Source organism: Miscanthus floridulus, chromosome 4 (genome assembly GCF_019320115.1).
Source record: "Miscanthus floridulus cultivar M001 chromosome 4, ASM1932011v1, whole genome shotgun sequence".
NCBI lineage: Eukaryota > Viridiplantae > Streptophyta > Magnoliopsida > Poales > Poaceae > Miscanthus > Miscanthus floridulus.
In genome coordinates this window covers 24,100,639-24,116,932 of record NC_089583.1, presented here as the reverse complement: position 1 = coordinate 24,116,932, position 16,294 = coordinate 24,100,639, and the positions used below count along the sequence as shown (strand labels likewise).

The 16,294-nt window shown below is 43.0% G+C and overlaps 1 pseudogene; it reads right to left on the bottom strand.

Moving 5' to 3' along the window:
• Nucleotides 1-13,409: 13,409 nt before the first annotated feature.
• On the bottom strand, nt 13,410-16,066 carry LOC136548248 (protein FAR1-RELATED SEQUENCE 5-like; annotated as a pseudogene).
• Between the last annotated feature and the right edge of the window lie 228 nt (nt 16,067-16,294).

Sequence of the window (16,294 nt, the reverse complement as noted above, 5' to 3'; positions counted from 1 at the left end):
CTCATGCTTGGACTTTGGAACTTACCGACTGGTGCTGATGAACTTGCTGGAGTTCTGGACCTCGCGTGTCGCCCTGAGGAGCCGAGCAGATCGCCGTCGCCACCTCGCGCGGATCGTCGCGGGCTCGCGGCTTCTCCTTTCCCGTCGCGGCGTCGCCCTGAAGGAGCCAGGTAGGAGCAGATCGTCGTGGACTCGCAGCCAAGAAATCCCGCGGATCGCCGTCGGCCGTCGTCGTCTCCAACTCTCCCGTCTAGTCGTCTTCTTGGCTTCTCCAGTTCTCCTCGTCCTCGATCGAGAATTCGAGATGTGTCACAGCGCCGCCCAGCAGTTACTCCGTCCGCGGAGTCCGCACCTGCTAGGTGCTAGCGAGATCGCAGAACCGAGAGTCCAGGACGGAAGCCAAAGCGCCGATCGTTTCCTTTTTTATTTTTTTTACATTAAAAATTTCTACCTATCTCTATGATTGGCGGACCCCAGGGTATGCGGTGGCCCACCCTGCATACCCTGTGGGTCCGTCCCTGACACGAAGCGGCGCACGTGTGGCTCGGCACCTTCGATACGGCGGAGGCCGCGCTGAGGTTCAGCAACAGGCGCGCCATGACCTTGATCCTCATTCCCCGAGTCCGGCACGCTCCAGATACTGAAGAAGGTATATAGAGAGGAGGAGGAAGGTAGATAGAGTGGTATGGAAGTCCCGGTCTCTAGTTAGGTTAGATAAACTATTATTTTAGGTCCTGTTTGCCATGATCACCAATGAAGTTTTTTTAAGTTTTAGCTTCACAAGCAGTATTATTTTAAGCTAAAGCTGTTTTAGAAACCCATTTGACAAAACAGCTTCACTAGGTAGACCAAAACAACAAATGACAGTACTGCCCTTTTCTTTTCTTTTTATATTTTTGTGCTCGTCTCCTCGGTCCTCACACCCTCACGGAGTCATGGGTGTCCCTTCTTCCTCCGCTCGCTGTGCGTCTCCTCGCTGTGCATCCCGGTAGCGCCCTAGCCTGGCTCAGTCGTGCCCTAGTCCCCGCGTCGCCGGACACGCCCCGCGCCCTACATCCCAGGCCACACATCCCCATAGACATGCTTCGGCCCTGTGACCATGACAGCCACGCACCGACCCAGTGCCCCGGCGGCGGCGGCCCTGGCCTGGCATCCCGGCTCCGCGCCTCCCTCGCCCGGCCGGCTCCCCATGGCGGTGGCGTCCCCGGGCGACAGTGCCCCGCTGTTAGCAGCTCTGCGCGCGGGAGCCCAAGCGACTGCACCCAGGAGCCCCAGCGGACGCGTCCTAAGCCCAGGTGCCCGCTGCCCTGATGGTCGCGGCGGCTCGCTGGCTCGCTCCTTCCACGGGTTCTTTTTTCCCCTGTGCTCATCTTCTTCCCGATTCGAGTATGCGACATGGCTCGTCATCTTCGTCTCCTCCCCCGATGATCCACGCCCCGGCCAGCCACGCCCCCGTCGCCTCTCTCCCCCAGCGAGCGTGCTCTCTCTCTCTCTCTGCTGGGGCAAAAGCTGTCTTTTGTGCACGGTGAGACCCACATGGGAGAGATAATCTAGAATAGGCTACTATTTTTAGCTTTATCCTAACTCATGTCTTTGTGAGAAGTGGAGAAAAATAGATTCACTCATGAAGCTGTGTTTGAAAATAAGTGTTTGGCAAAAAAAAAAAAAAAGTTCACCGTGCCTAACAGGCCCTTAATAGCTCCAATATCTAAATGCAAAGATCCACGAGTTTTGTTCGTGTGTTGGCTGTGTGTATTGACAAATTTTACGTGTCTGTGAATAAATTTTGCCTATAATAAAAATGGAACATATACTTTTTTTACGAAGAATAAAACAATGTAATTTATTCTCCGTTCTTCTTTCTTGGCAGTAATAGTTTATTGTCTAGCCAGAAAAGGGGTATTGTTCCCTCGCAAAAGCGAAAGGGAATGACTCGATGTTAGGTGTGAAGGCGTTGGCACTTATCATGTCACAAAACATAGTGGTGTTTAAGTGGTAACCAATCTCGCGCTATGTATCCTAGCAAATGATAATAGTAAAAAAAAGCATGTCTATTCATTCATATTAAGATCAATATTGAAAACAACAATATGATGGAAAGATATAGGCATTTTGTTTCCATACTAGGCTTAAGTCCATAAGTTGAGACCACATCACCACAACATTAATCAGACAACAACACAAGAGGGTGTTCGGCTGGCTGGCCAGCCCACTCACGAAACAGAACAGTATTTTCTCTCACAACAATCAGCCAGAACAGTATTTTTGCTTATTTTTCAGTCCCCATGTCCTCCACCTGGGAAGGACTCGTCGGCGAGCACATCCGGCGCACATGCATCCCCTGCCCCCCGTCCTCTCGTCCCTCCGCTCCTGTCCTCCGCTTGGCTGCTCGCCTGACCCGGCGAGCACAGCACTAGCCCCCGCGAGCATGGCCCTGGCCCCGGCGGGCGGGGCGCAGCCACGGCCCGGCGTAGCAAGCTCTGGCGAGAGGAAGATGAAGATCCTGTATGTGCATGACATGTGGGGCTCACTCGTAAGTGAGAGAAGCTTTTGCAAAAGCCACAGCTGATCAACCAAACGGGCTTTTAACCATCCCATAGCAGCTTTTACAAAAGCCACAACTCACAGTAGTTTTTTGCAAAAAACACAACTCAACCAAGCAGGAACTTAAGTTGTGGACTGTAACCTAAAGTAGCTTTTGCAAAAACCACAACTCAACCAAACAAGAACTTAAGTCGTGGACCGCAACCTAAAATTTATGAGTTAGGAACTAGTTCTGAATTAAATTCGAAGGATACAATAATACTTTTCACATCTTTCCAATGATTTAAGACATGGCCGAACCGAGCGAAGCCCATAGCCAAGATAGCCTCTGGTGCCGAAGTACTGAACTGCCCTTAAGCATAATTAATTAGGTTTTTAATCATCAATGGCTATAAATAAATCTCAAGGGAGGACCGGTTCCTCTCAAGCACAGAAAATTCAATACTAAGACAGGGAAGTGAAATGGACGAGGAGAATATAGATTAATGTACAACACGCTAGATGCAAAGTTTATGTGACCACTATTCCACTTTTTATTAAAAATAACAAAATATATGTTAATGACGCTTTGCCATCTAGTACAGAAAAGCTTGAGCGTCATCAGGCAGTAGATACGCTCATGCATCCACCCAGGGCGTGGATTGGAATATGCAAACCAAATAAAATTTATTTAACTTGCATATTACTCTATTATTGCCCTCAAGGACTCAACTCAAGCTACCTCAATAGTCAAGACGCATTGCCACATATATTGTTGGGGCTCTGAATTGAATAACTCCACATGATGTGTCCGTGAATTAAGTCCTAAATAGGTCACAATGGTAATGCATACTCAATTACAATAAACCCAGTATGGATGAAAGTATATTTTTGAAACAAATACCAGTACTAAATTTATTGGAATAATTTCATACAACAAACCAACATGGATGAAAGTATTTTTTGAAACAAATACTGGTACTGAATTTATTGCAATAAATTTCATGGAAAAGCATGTAATCCTGTGACCAAGGAATGTGACGAGTAACAAATTACATGATGCTGCTTCTGTCCTACAAAAAGAAACGACAAGAATAAGGATGAAATTGTAATAAGGTATTACAAATGTAATAGTTTCAAACATCCATAATGTTAATAGTTACGTGGATCACTGTACACATGTTACAGGAGGCATTAGTACAATAATGGTCTTGTAGACGACTGACTCCCAGATAATAGTGACAAAACAATGGTAACACAAAGAAAAAATTGCAGTTGGGTTGACCACTTGTTTTCTTAGTTACCATGATTGTTGTCTTGTTGTTTTGATTCAGTTCATCAAAATATAAATATTTTTTTCCCAATAACATGCATGCACACATGTGACTCGCAGTATCGAAGCAAACACTCTAGTAATGTAGCAGTGCGTTCCTTTGTTGTAGCACCAACCAACCAGGCCAGCCACCAAAGGTGAATTAAAATCCCTGTCTAGTACTAAAAAGAGGCCCCTCGTTGTGTTCCTTGTATGACGGTGTTGGTCTGGCCAAGGAGCGACAACATATACTCCTATTTTTTTACGTATTGTATTAGCTTTCTCCTAAGTTAAACTTACGTGTTGTATTAGCTTTGTCCTAAGTGAAACATTTGTATCTTTGACCATCGATTTCAAAAAATTATATAGGCTCATGACATAAGGTTTATGTTTTTAGATTGAGTTAACTATAAAAAATACTTTCATACTATATAATCCATATGTTACAAAACTATAAGGATTTGTTGAGATGGAAGGTCAAGAATAGTAATATTTGGCTTAGGACAAAGCTAATGTGATAGATGAAGAGGAACAGAACGAGTAGGGTTACTAGGTCTCTAAGGCCGACTCCATGCTCGTGGTTTTTACTTATACAGTATAAAAATTGATGTGGCACACGGAGGAAAACAAGTCGTATGGCTAACTAGTTGGAATCATTTGTATTTTTTTTAAATGGTATATAGAATCATCTACATATGTTCATAACAAGACAAAAACGTTTGTCAGCAGCACAAAACTATATTGGCGCAATAATACAGTGAAGGTTACCGGAACTCATCAGCTAAGCACAAATGAAATGTTCCATGGGCATTACAGACATGTGAGCTACGACTTCCATCCAGAAAGAAAAATGTAATTCTAGCTCTAGTCAAACTAATCAAATTTATAAAAAAATGTAGTGTCAAATATTTTGACACGCAAAACAGTCACAGTATTAAAATTTATTCTATGAAAAACCTAGTGATATATACTTCATATCATAAATATTGACACTTGTTTTTATAAATGTGATCAAACTCAAGATGGTTTGACTTAGTACTGTTTTAGAATTGCAAGAACAGATATATAAAATTTTGTCTTGATATATAGAGGAGTCAGCTCGTACCTTTAATTATATGACAAATCGAGCGATGGATGGTTGGGATGATCATTAACTGTCTTCCTAATAGCATCCTCTGCTTCATCGCAATCGTTCGTTAACTGAATGACAAAATGACGCAGAGAAGGGAGGTTTTCGAAGCCATAATCGAAGTTATTGGTCCGGAATTGCTCATTAGTTGCTTTGGGGGCAAATGAAAGGCAAAGTTTTTGAAGTTTTGGCATAGTCCCTTGTTCAGACTTAAGGAACAACATGGGACCCCAAAGCTCAAGATGTGTTAGACATGGGAATCCAGATGCACTGCCGAGCTTCTCCTGGTCATCTGGTTCACCAATTGAAAATATATGGAGAAAAAGAAGGGATGGTAACTCTGCAAGCTGCTGAAGGTGCTCAGGCAGTACACGCACTTCACACAGCCTAAGGTTTAATACGGTAAGATAGGACAGCTGCAGGTTAGTCCACTTTGGGAAAGCCTCCCTAAAGAAGCCACCAGTATTATTAATGAATGTCCGCAGACCAGAAGGAAACCATACCATTAAATCCTCCGGATAGCGATGATATACAGGGGTTCTTAGGATGAATACTTGTAAACTATGGCACAATTGTAGGCACTTGACAACCATACCATTAAATCCTCCGTTGGAAGGTAACTCATTAGGGATTTGAAGTCCGAGGACCTTTAGTTCTCCCAGTTTACCAATCTCAGTCATTGCATGCACGGTAACCCATATGCCTACTAGCTCTTGTAGAGATGCCATATTCTCCAGAGTCAAACCATCTGGCAATTTCACTGCATCAGCGAGTAGCGGACCAGTTTTCATAGTTTAGCCAAGGACGCTGGTAGTACCATTGGCCATTCCCTGTCACGTCGTCTGATGTCCAATGTCTCTAGAGACTCCAACTCGCCAATACTCTCGGGTAGCTCTTTGATTCCCAAACCATATAGTCGCAGGAATCTCAGGTGATGCAACTTCCCAAGATCTTGCAGATGATGGTTATCCAGACCAGAGCAGTCATCTACCTGCAACACACGCAGGACATGAAAGCTCGACAGGGGTGGTATCGAAGTGACCTTGCCAAAGATATCAAGTGACCTCACTTTGGACAGCTGCTGTCTGCTTGCTTTTGGTGAGGCTACATAGGATTCGATGCTGTTATTAAGTGATAGCCGGGGAATCTGTTAGAATATTAGGCAATGCATACTTACAGGGCAGAAAAGTTGAGGTTAAAAATGGTAAGAATACTTTATTTTGGCTGGATTCCTGGATTTACAATAAACCTCTAGCCATCCTTTTCCCTGACTTATTCAAGATTTGTGAACAACCAAAAGCTTCTGTCGCTCAGGTTAAGTTGAATCCTAGTTCCTTAACATTTACCACATGGCTGGTAGATGACTTAAGGATTCGTTGGAACAACATCCGGAAGGATGTGCTTGATTTTCAGTTGATCAAGGATATTGATTGGGTGAGGACATCCGGCCGATCCGCGCGCGTCCGGACGCATCCTCGCTGGGCCTGCGGCCTCCTTGCTGGGCCTGCGGACGGGCGGCCCAGGAACCCAGGGAACAGTTTTCCCCACTCCTCACTCACTCTGAATCGGCACCTCACCAGACCGCGGTCGCGGCCGCATCCACCTCGCCGTCCGCGGACTCCACCGCGAGGCGCGGCGCCTCCACGACGCCATCCACTCACCGCGGCGGCCTTCACCGCACTGCCCGCCTCCATTGCGCCGTCCGCCTGGCCAGCACCGCCTGCCTGGCCCGCTCGCCGTACACCCCACCGTGGCGTCTGCCTGCAGCGGCCGGTCCACCGTGCTACTCCACTTCGCCCGACCGTCGCTGACCGTCTCCACGGTGCCATCCTACCGTCGTGACGACCATCGCGCGGCCCGCCTTCATAGGGATTGCGACGGTTGCCTGTCACCCCAACCTTAGCGGTGCAGGTACCACGCCGGTTGCCTGCCTGCCTTCCGCCCGCTCCTCCTTCTCCACCGCGACTAAACGCCGGTTCCGAGTGATGCATACGAGATCAGGCAGGGATGTGTCGCCCGTCAGGGGCAACTCGCCTAGCAGCAGCGACGAGGAGATAGATGCTGGGTGGGGACGTGGTCATGGGGCGTTTGGCAGCGAGGAAGGTCCCCAACAGCAGGGCACGAGGGGGTCTCGCAGCAAGCAAGGTCCCCAACAACAAGGCAGGCCAAGCATCTTCGAGCAAAGGACGAACCAACATCCCTGTGAAGAAATCTCCAATGAAGAAGGTCCCGGACCAGCAAGGTATGGCGTCAAACATGTAGCTCCCGGGTACCTGAAGCATCTCATATGCACATTTTCAGAATTCGTAAATGCAACACACAGGATGATAGTGTGTTCAATATATGTTGGTGGTGCTTGCTAGGCAGTAGATGCATATGTCCAGTGACTGTAGATATTGAAGGAATATATTTGAAATCTTGAGATCAGACATGCCATTACTCTTTATTGCATCTCCAATGGATTTTTTGTTTATCATATATGGTCAAATGTATGTTGATTTCTGTTGTGGCTAGTGTTGGATAGCAACTTTGAACATGTATGCTGATTCTTGCTGGGGTTAGTGTTGGATAAAAACTTTGAATATGTTTCATTGTGCTGTCCTGCGTTGTTTCACCATGATATGTCCAGTGTTTCATGCCTTCATATTTTTTGCAACAATCAGCTATAGGGCGTCTATATATTGACATATTTCATTTTTTTAAATGTGATGTGTTATCAGCGCATCTATGCTGTCCACCTGCGTGTTGGAACATGTAGCAACTTGTGTCTACTTTTTTATGCGTTATTATGAACTGTGTACCCCAATTTTTGGATTTGATTTTAATATGTTGTTTCTTTGTCTTTTTTATGCAGGAATTAATGCTCCCAAAACCAAAGGAAAGGCAATGGCGATCCCTTCACAACAAGATTTTCAGTCCACAGGATCCATGACCACGAGTTTAGTCAAGTTCAGATAGGGTGGATTGAAGAGGCTGGTTTTGGTGCTTTACTTGCTATGTCTGAGTTTTCCATCCCTATGAAGCTCGTTGCATGGATCATGAAGCACATTGATGTTGATTTGAGAGAGTTTAGGCTCAAACATAAAGTCATTGTATTTGACAAGAAGCTTGTTTGCAACATTTTTGGTGTGCCTAGCGAAGAAGAGCCTGTTAAGCTTACTTCCATCGCCGATCAATATGAAGCCTTCTAGAAGATTTGTGAGCCTTTATGGATGGATTCAAAGGGAAGTGGCCCAAGTGCATGGAGGTGTTGACTAAACCTAAGGACAAGGACTCTTTTAAGAAGGCATTCATGTCGCTTGCCTTGGGGTCTGTACTCTGCCTAGGAACAGATAATGCAACCACCCCCACGGTACTTGTATAACTTACAGGATGTCTCTAAAATCAAATCATTTGACTGGGCTGGGCACATCCTTGATGAGTTGATGAATCATGTCCAAAAGTACCAGACCTGTGATCCTCAAGCTGAAGGTGCTGCCACAAGCCCCTACGTTGGCTCCTGCCATGCTGTTTTGGCGGTATGTTCGTTTTTCCCTTTTGTCTTATATTCTTTTTATAGTCCCATTGCAATAACTTTGCTATTCTGTTTTATTGGTACTACCTCATGTGTTGCAATAGCTATCTATATATGTTTCAGTAAATATGTTTCCATATACTTCAGCCCTGATTTTCTACTGTTTTATTGGTACTACCTCATCTGTTGCAGTAGCTATCTATATATGTTTCAGTACATATGTTTCCATATACTTCAGCCCTGATTTTTCTACTATTTCATTGGTATTACCTCATGTGTTGCAGTAGCTATCTATACATATTTCATTACATGTGCTTCCATATACTGCAGGCCCGATTTCCTAATGTTAGGCCTTCATGTTTTTTTTTGGTTGTATGCAGATTGCTTACATGGACCACCTTGACATACCTACTGACCGGGCTACTCACAAGATCAATTATTCCGTCCCACGCATTTACCATGTCACCAACAATGACTTTAAATTCATTGAAAAGGTTGTCAGGAGTAGTCTGCAGCTTAATGCATATGGGCAGCAACCTATGAGTTTGATGCCTTTTTTTCATCTTCATTCATCTTTAGTCATTTCTTTTAGTCATTACATTATTTTTTGACATAATATATCTTCATTCATTATTAGTTTCGAAAGACCAACCCCTACCCTACCCCGGTGCCCATGACTGGTTACATTCCACCCCCGCCGCCAATGCCAGAAGAAGAAGAAGAGCCCATGCTGCCAAGTGTTAAGGACTGGCTGGATTGCCCAGGCACTTCCAGCCACCGTCCAGTTGATACTCCCGCGGTTGCCATTGAGGTGATTTTGTCAAAACCCTCTCATAATTTCCATACATGTTGCACAATGTGCATTCATATGTTGCAGTGTAATTTTCCCCATGTTTCATTTACCCCACTTCATATGTTGCAGTGTCATTTCCTACATGTGTCAGTGACCCTATTTATATATTGTGCAATTATTGTATATGTATATATATGTTGCAATTTCCTATGTTTGACATTGCATAATTTTTATTGCAGTCCCTTCCTTAAGAATACCAAGTTCTATTGGCGCAGCATAATTCTTTGGTGGAGAAAGATTTTGATGAGCTTGCGCAGGCAATGAAAGAGCAAGGAAAGGTGATCATGGCAAAGCATGGTGCTGAGTTGGCTTCTAAGTTGATCCATTTGAACAAACGTCTGAATGATGTTGCTGATTTGGCAAGTAAGATAAGCCTGCTGAAGAAACCTTCCAATGACAATGCCAACGTGCATCCTCCACCAGATCCAACAGCTTCACCTGCTGAGTCACCCAAAAAACCATCCAACCCACTAGAGAGTACAAGACATGCAAGTACCTCTAGTGCACCAATCCCACCAGAGGACAGAACAGATGAACCAACTCCTTCCCCTCCACCAATCCGACCAAGGAGAGTACAAAAGGTCCAATTCCTTCCCCTCCACCAGTCCCACCAGAGGAGAGTACAAAAGGTCCAGTTTCTTCCCCTCCACCAATCCCACCAGAGGAGAGTACAAAAGGACCAATTGCTTCCCCTCCATCAATCCCACCAGAGGAGAGTAAAAGAGGTCTAGTTCCTTGCAAGCCATCAGTCCCTTCATATGTACATGATATCCCTTCATTTGACCTATTCAAACCTGATGAACTAGAGTTCAAAGATATCTATGGAGAAAGATCCAGAAGCCCTACGCCTACTGGTAAATACTCTAATTTTTTCATCCATCTCATTTTATGTGTTCAAATGTGGCTTCTTTGTTTGACACATCCTTTTTCCCCTTTTTGTCTTATATTCTTTTGTAGTCCCATTGCAATAACTTTGCTAATCTGTTTCATTAGCACCACCTCATGTGTTGCAGTAGCTATCTATATATGTTTCAGTACATATTCATATACTTCAGCCCTGATTTTCTACTGTTTCATTGGTACTACCTTATGTGTTGCAGTAGCTATCCATATATGTTTTAGTACATATGTTTCCATATACTTCAGCCTAGATTTTCTACTATTTCATTAGTACTACCTCATGTGTTGTAGTAGCTATCTATATATGTTTCAGTACATATGTTTCTATATACTTCAGCCCTGATTTTTTGTCCAGGGGACAACACCATTGAGGCTTCCAAGGACAGACAAACATGCTCAAGCACAATCGAAAAAAGGAATAGAAAGAAGAGGAAAAGAATTTATGTTGGCCTTGGGCTGAAGCAAAAAAGACCCAAGGGTGATGATGATGATACCAAAGAAATTTGGAACAAGTTTTTTTGGCTAAAAGAGCTTTTGATCAGGGATTCAAGATAGAGGGTGAAAGCCAACCATGAGTTTACCCACTCCCAACTCCCCCTACCTTTTTTCACTTTGACTTGTCCTACACTTATGCCATGTTTAATGTGCTGTCAATATGTGTTGCATTAGGCTTGCTTAGTTGTTGTGAATGCATTATTCATGTGTTGAAACTAGCTCTTTTTTTGTTTCCATACTTCATTCATACCTGTTGCATTAAGTGATCAGTTAGCTTTTGCTTTGTTTGCCACCTCTGTAGTCTTCATTTTTTAAACAAAAAAACTGGCTCTACTTTATTCATATGTGTTCAAGTAGTTGTAGCCATAGCTTTATTTAATTGTTGCAAGTGTATTTTTCAACTGTTGAAACAAGCTTGCACTTTGCTCATCTTTCTTCTAGTAGGTTTTGATTATGTGTCTGTTGTTTATTTTACATCAGTTGTGGTAATTATATCGCCTTTTCTTTTCTACAAGGACACCTTTCATTGAGATTGATGGCTTCCACGTTACATACGATGAGTTCTATGACTCCTTCAAGCCAAGGGAATTGGTTGGTAACAATGTAATGGCCTTATGGAGTTACCAATTCAATCTTGACCACCTTTAATTGTATGAAAAGAAAAAAACAAGAGATATAAAATTTGTTTTCCCCCAGTTGGCCACGGTAATGATACAATACCTATGACTTTCCATTTCAAACTAAATTCCTAGAACTCATCTTTTATTTAGCTTTTTTTTTCTTTTTATGTGTGCTGGACAGGACTTCATGAGTGTGGATCTAGCTTCTTTCAGACATGATGGGACTTGCAAGAACATTTACACCAAGATAAATGAAAAATGGACTATACCCAAGATGGATCTGGTATGTGAGGTGTATATACATTGTTTGGTTTCAATGAAATACGATTAACGATGTTGTCAAAGGTGCCACATTAATTTAATTAATTTTACATAACCATACTATGCAGATGTTCTTTCCGATAGTATTTGAGAACCACTGGGTGCTTCTTTGTGTTAGTATGTTCATGAAGCAAATTGCTTTCTTCGACTCTTTGAGTGCCTCCAAGGAGAGCACATGTTTGAAGCGTGCCCAGAACTTGGTAAGTGGCTTCCTTGCTGTATCCTATGTTTCTTGGGTGTTTCAAGTAGCTTTTACTTTTAGTTGTTGCACATTCATTCCACCTTTGTTGAAATAGCTCTCGATTACCTGTTGCAACATATTTGTGGTTCTTGGTGTAAATTTCAACACATGTGATGACATATGATGTGCATATAATTTAGCTAGCAAGCTGAAAAATACCAAATAAGAGGATTCTGAAAATCTAGTATCACTTGGTGTTTTTAAGTTATCACTATCTCTTGTACATGTTGCACATTAGTACTTCAGTTGTTGAAGTAGCTCTTGATTATGGGTAGGCAATGTGTATTCCTTATTTGTTTCATTATTTTTCAGATTCAGAATTTTGCAGCCACAACAATGAAATATGGGGTCCTCAAAGCTAACGTGTCTGATTTTGCATGGATCTACCCTACAGGATACCCTAAACAAAAGAATTTGTATGTTTTCAATTTAGCATGTCGCTCCTTGTCATTATAGCCTAATGATTATATGTTCATATTTTTTATTGTTCCTTTTTTTAAAAGGTTTGACTGTGGGTTGTACACAATGAATTATATGGACGCATGGAATGGCAAGGAGATGGTGGGTTCATCACTCGAGCAAGTATGTGTTGCCATTCAAAAAAATTCTTTATTGCAACTCCTATTTTGTCTCTAAATATGCTTGCTCAGTTTTGCTCTCCTTTCTTTTTTTCATTATCTCTCTGCCCAGTGGTCGGTGCTAGAGTACAGGAAGCATGCTGCTGCGCTACTCCTTCTATCAGCACGCAATATGGTTAAGCTAGATGACTTTATGAAGAAGTATGATGCCAAGAGACCTGATCAAGTTGATGCTATGTAGCTTAGGAGGTGTCAGGAGAACGATGTGCATTGAAACACCAGAATTCTTGTAAATATGGAGTGGAGTCCTGTTATGCTATGTGGCAATATGTGAATGCTTGTGATCTTAGGTCATTCATACCCTGGAAACATCCTGGCATGATGTTGATCTACTTTTGGTAGCGAACTAAAGTCTACTAGTCTTGCAATGTTATGTACTGTGACATCTTTCTAAAAATGCTGGTTAGTTCTTTAGCTTGTGATTGCAACATTCTTTTCTATTGGTCCATGCTTGTCAATGTTTGTCCACTTTTGCAACTAATGTTGACCATATGCACAATCTGGTAGTCAACCTTTGCTTTTGTATAGCCACAATTTCAGATGTAACAGTATTGAAAATCTAGTTGTTTCATTAGAGCATTTCAGATGTAACAGTAGTCAACCTTTGCTGTTGCATGACCACATTTTTAAGATGTAATAGTAGTGAGACTCGGCTGTTTCATTAGAGCATTTTAGATGTAACAGTAGTGAAATCATGTTGTTTCATTAGAGGATTTTAGATGTAACAGTAGTGAGACTGCTGTTTCATTAGAGCATTTCAGATGTAATAGTAGTGAAATTATGTTATTTCATTAGAGGATTTTAGATGTAACAGTAGTTCTACCCATTACAAACTAAATACAACTTTGTCTTTAACTTATAACTTAATGTGGCTCATATATACATTTATTTTTGCTGAAGCAAGATAAATCTATAGCTTTAACTCGATGTCCCCTTATATGCTTTGCTGCTGCCATGTATTTGCATGTCTCTACACCATGGCCTTCTTCATGGCATACCAAGCCCGCCGAGTCTTTCGCTTTGGTCTTTCTAGCCTTGGACTTGTTCTTCTTGATTGCTTTATCTTTCTCTTGTTGAACAATGGTCTTCAAACGGTCGACCTTGTCCTTGGGCCTTCCCTTTGGATCTTTTGTTGGAGGGTTTTTGAACTTTGTTCATTTCACCCCTCCCTCCACCTCCTTTTCACTCCCAACTGCATTTTTTGAATCATTTTGCCACGAAATCAATGCTTAGGTGGTTGCCTTCACCTTTTCCCTCAGCTGGTCGATCCCTTCTGAACCCACCATGTACTCTTCTAGCCCGACACAAGCATCAGCTACAAGCTGTGTTATTTTCCTACACATCACATTGTATCTCAGCTTGTTTGTCACTGGAACACCAAACACTGGTTCAGGGCCTGACAAATGTTGAGTCACTTTCAGTGTTGCTTCTTCTAACCACCTGTGCAACAGGTACTTCTGTGGTATGTGCTGCACATCAAGTGTGGTAAAGACTTTCAGGATGTGGGGACATAGGAGACCATCTTGATCAAACATGTTGCAATAGCATGTGTATGTTTTAGACCCTTAATTCGCAGCAACATTATCTATTTTCAATGTCGCCTCACCTTCCTTGTATACTCGTTTCACCACCTGGAACACAAAGGAAATATTGTATGTTTTCAGAATCAAAAACTATAAAACACAGGTATCATGGAACATAAAGGCACCCATAATTCTTTTTTTGCAGTGGACTCTGGATAGTGTTTTAGTAGTAATGTAACACATGTTTCAGTATTGGTAAAACAGAGGATCTAGTCATGGTATACACAGGCACCCAGAATTCTTATTGCAGTAGACTGTGGTTAGTGTTTCAGTACTAATGTAATGCTTGTTTTAGTAGTAAACAGAGCATCCATTGCAAAAAGTGTGCTACAACAGAGATGTGCAGTCTAAAACAAGACAATTCAAGGAAATTGAGGCATGAATGTACACCTTACCTGCACTGTCAATTGGCCGCCCTCTTTAGCAATCGAACCTATAGTTAATGCCATCGAATCACGCAAGAGCTCTTGGAACTTGAAGAAAACACTTCTGGTGCAGAACTTAGATGCTTACCTCTCAATTTCAGACCTCCCCCACATTGGTGGATTTGTCATTTCACCTTTGGCTGCTTCTCGATACTCCTTATCAATCCTTGTTTCCATCATGTACTCATACTAGGTAAGGAACTGCAACACCGAGTCCTGTGGGTGCACCATTTTCTTGAATAATGCATTCATACTCTCAGATCTCCCTATTGTGCTTGTGAAGGGAAAGAAGCATTTCCTGAAATATGCAGGCGCCCACATAGACTTAGTCGAAGACATGTTCTGGAAGTGTTCGTTGCCATGTATATCATACTTCACCTCTATGTTATGCCACAACATTTCGAACTCTTCAGGTGACTCGGTGAAGTTGATGCAATAGTCAAACTCGTCTGCAAAAACTGGGTTGTTCTTGATTAATCAACCAAACTTCTCACAAGCTTTGCTCACCACATGAAACTTGCAGCACCTGTGTGTTGCACAAGGGAATACCTATGCTATTGCAGCTTTCATGGCCCTGTCCTGGTCAGTCATGATGTTGGTCGGTGCCATCCCTCCCATTGCAGCCTTGAGTGTTTGCGGCACCCACACAAAGGCTTCAGTAGTCTCATCTGGAAGCAAAGCACAACCAAGTAGGATGCTTTGGGTGTGATTGTAGATCCCAACAATCGGCGCAAAGGGCATGTTGTACCGGTTAGTGCAGAACGTCGTGTCAAAGAATATGCAATCCCTGAAGCACTTATACAACTCCCTTGATCTGCCATCAACCCAAAACAACCCCCTCATTGCATTCTCAGCATCTAGCTTGACAGCATAGAAGAAGCTAGGGCTCTCAGCTTGCAACTTCTGGAAGTACTCTAGGACAGCATCCATGTCTCTGTACCTTACACCTGCCCTCAAGTGTGTCCTCATGTTGGAGACATCCTTACTGTTGAATGTTAGGTTTCCCACGCCTCCATGAAAATCTCCTAGCATAGAAATGATCTGCATGGTGGATATATTCCGATGGTGCAGTGTCTTCAACAGCTCATAATCTGCCCATGATATCCATCTATGGGACTGCAGCTGCTTTACCTTGCCCTTTATCTTCACCATAGGGTGTGTGTGCTCTGCTTGAAACACCACGACCCTCCACCTTCCCTCACGCAAACCCACAGCCATGTGTGCCTTACAATCTGCCTTCTTCAACGTGCTCTACTTCCTTGTTGCAGTAGTCATTACGACTGTTGTGCTTTTCTTCTTGGATGCTGTCGTTGCTGATGATGATGCATTACTTGATGCACTATCTTCCTTTTCACCAGGTGTAATCCTTGCATGCGAACACTCAAACTCCTTCCTTATCAACTGCTTACTCACACGGCTGTTTCTCGATGAGCCTACCCTGATACTGAATCCCATCTTGAATGCATAAGCATTGTACACCCTCATTGCTTCCTCTAGTGTATCAAACTCCATTCCTTCAAATGGAACCACCGGCTGGGAGCTTACAACGTCCTGTTCTTCTTCATACACCATCTCGTCATTAGTTATTTCCACCTCAACAACCTCACATGGCTAACCTTCTGCCCCATGAAAAAGACTCTGATCAAGATTAGGGCCAATGGAACCCTATGTTGCAAATGTGTAGTCAGATTACACATGCAGTAAACACCAAATAATTATTTTGATGTAAACAAACAAATT